The sequence below is a fragment of the Pygoscelis adeliae genome, unplaced genomic scaffold (assembly GCF_000699105.1).
Source record: "Pygoscelis adeliae isolate BGI_AS28 unplaced genomic scaffold, ASM69910v1 Scaffold160, whole genome shotgun sequence".
NCBI lineage: Eukaryota > Metazoa > Chordata > Aves > Sphenisciformes > Spheniscidae > Pygoscelis > Pygoscelis adeliae.
In genome coordinates this window covers 2,621,150-2,624,206 of record NW_008824035.1, presented here as the reverse complement: position 1 = coordinate 2,624,206, position 3,057 = coordinate 2,621,150, and positions in this window count along the sequence as shown.

The following is a 3,057-nucleotide window of genomic DNA, read 5'->3' as shown; positions in this document are numbered from 1 at the left end:
CCAGAAGCTGAGCCGCGGTGCCCCAAAAAGTTACAAGTCAATCGTTCTTAACGTTTACAGCTCATCACACGATCTATTTACTGGATCCTTTAAAGGTGTATTCAAACACTAAAGACGCGCCTCACACTGTCACAAGGGACGTACATGTTCTTCCAGAGCAAAATGCCAACATTAGCAATGTGAACTGTTGTTACTTTCTAACGATAAAATCTCCAAAGGTAATTTTAAGTTGTGATAAAATCCAGCAACGTCGTGATCGTGAGCCCAATGGGAATTTTGCATAAATTTGCACTCACAAAATAATCGGCAGTAACTTCCAGGTATTATAAGCATTTGTAAGGGCCACTTGTGCAAGCAAGGGTTTATAGACTCATAAATATTTTCCTCTTCCTGTTTAATCTAAATATATAGAATCAATTTTCCTACAAATTTTAGAACAATCAAAATCTGTATTAGTGGTAAAATAAAATATTAAATGTAAAAAAAAATTAGATTGAATAAACATGAGAAAAAGCAACTTTGAAGCTATAAAAAAAAGTTCAAATTACCTTATCCTCAGCAAAATAACCTTAATCCCTGTGACAGCTACAGATCTATTCTTATCTCAAATATCATGAGCTGGTTTTACATCTTTTTCCTGGCAAGAGCTTCTGATATATCAACTGATCTGGCAAAAGAAGCACATTTAGTGAAGATTCAACAGGCAATGTAACATTATTTATGCAGTACCTAAAGTAAGTGACCATTTTGCAGAACAATTAAAAGAACTGCATCCTAGAAAATAACAATGTAAATTTTCTGTGTATAGAACATCAATTTGAGCAACAAAAACAGTAAGGATGGAGAAAACAAGGAAAGAAGGGCAGTAGCAACAATAATATGATTTCAGAGTTACTTAAAATAACTTATGTGCATCTTCAGGTCATTTTCTTTATCCTTTGTTACTTTGAAAGATATCTGTACTAAAAGGAATGGAAGAAACTAAGGCATAAAGCCCTAGGCCTTATGCTCTTATTGAAAATCACATGCTTTTATCTGGAACACCATAGCAGTCTAGCTGGTAAGACCTGAGGCTGTGTGGAACAACAGGACCTTCACAGAAAAACTGAAAAGCTAATTAAGACCATCTCCAAAAAGATTATTTTTTTCTGAGAAAATGAAGCATGTGCTTCTGTTTCTAGCTTTCAAACCACAGGCAATAGAGAGAAACAACCATTTAAAAAAACACTGTGTTTTGCCCCTGCAGTGCCAGCACAGGGAGCACAAGTTGTAACAGATACTTCTTTTGGATTTCTAATGACACAGCTGGTGATGTTGATAAACAGTGAAAGCTAGCAAGAACATTTCAATTTTAAAAAACCCAATTAATTACAAACTTGGTAAAAAATACAGGAAAAAATGTGTAAAAATATTCTATGTGTAATTCTTTTTTAAGTAACATTGAATCAGGATAGAATCTATCTTCCCAACCATTTCTGCACCTCTTCATAATGGTCTTGTTAATGTAGTGACATACACAGCATGTTTCAGAAAGAAAAAGCCTGTTTGCTGAAACTTCTCAGATAATATTAACAGCTCTGTTTTGCAACACAGATCACATTGCCTAGGTGATAAGGGAAGTTTCGTATTGGAAGAATTTTCGTACTGATGGAATACTTTTTTTTTCCTGTGAGGTTCTATATGAAAACATCTTGCTGTCCTTATTGCTGTACATTTACAATCTTTGCATCGTCTCTGGAACTGGTGACCACAGCTAGACAAGCTCTCTGTTTAGGGGATAAAGGTCCCCTATGTAAACTACCTCGCTAGTGGCATATTTAACTCTGACTTCATACATGGAATGTTCTACAGGATCTTGGGGAAGCTGCCTTGGGGCTACAGACTGTCATAAAAAAACCCCCACAACAGAAAACAGTTGTGGTATTACTTAAATATTTGTAAATAATGCTTTTGTGCCTCTTACTGTTTATGGTTCAAGACTTACATGTAGAATGGACACACCTGAAAGCTATATCCAGGAGTACATTTTGATATGTATGACTCATTCTCCTGTCAAAATACGCAGCTGAAATTCTGGCAACTCACAGGAGAAGGATGTAGGCTCCCCTTGTTGAACTTCATGAGATTCCTCTTGGCCCATTTCTCCAGCTTGCCCAGGTCCCTCTGAATGGCAGCATAACCATCCAGTGTTTCAGCCACTCCTCCCAGTTTCATATCAACTGCAAATTTGTGTAGGCTGCACTCTGTCTCATCATACAGGTCGTTAATGGAGATGTTAAACAGTACTGGCCCCAGTATGAAACCCTAGGGAGCTCTAGTGTTTTGCCTCCAACCGGACTGTATACTGCTGATCACAGCCCTCCAGGACTGGTGGTTCAGCCAGTTTTCAACCCGCCTCACTGTACACTTAACTAATACATACTTTGTCAGCTTGTCTGTGGGATGTTATCAGATATAACATCAAAAGCCTTACCAAAGTTGAGATAAGCAACATCTACTGCTCTCCCCTCACCCACCAAGCTAGTTGTCTCATTGTAGAAGGCTATCAGGTTAATAAAGCATGATTTCCCCTTTGTAAATCAATGCTGACTACTCCCAATCACCTTCTTGTCTTTAACATGTGTGGAAACAGTTTCCAGGACTATTTTCTCCATCACCTTCCCAGGTTACAATGGAAGCTACAATGAAGTACAAAGAGTACAGCTTGGTTTGGTGTTTTTAAGAATATGTTACGAATTTAAGAGTATCAGTTCCACCTCTTAAAAACAGTATCAGACCAAAGGTCTAGCTAACCAAAGAACTGGTCTCTGAAGGTTTCAACAGTGAATGCCCTTGGAAAAAGTATAAAAATTGGTCAAATGCATAGTAAAGCTTCTCCAGAACACTCTTCTAGCCTTCAACAATTAGCAATTCAGGGACATCCTGTGCCAGAAATGGTGTTTCTGGTAATTCCTCATAGATTTTTCTTCCATTAATTTGTCCAATCAATTTTTAAGCCCATGTAAATTAATAACATCTACTCCTGTAGTAAGGAATTCCTCGGCGTAACTGCATACT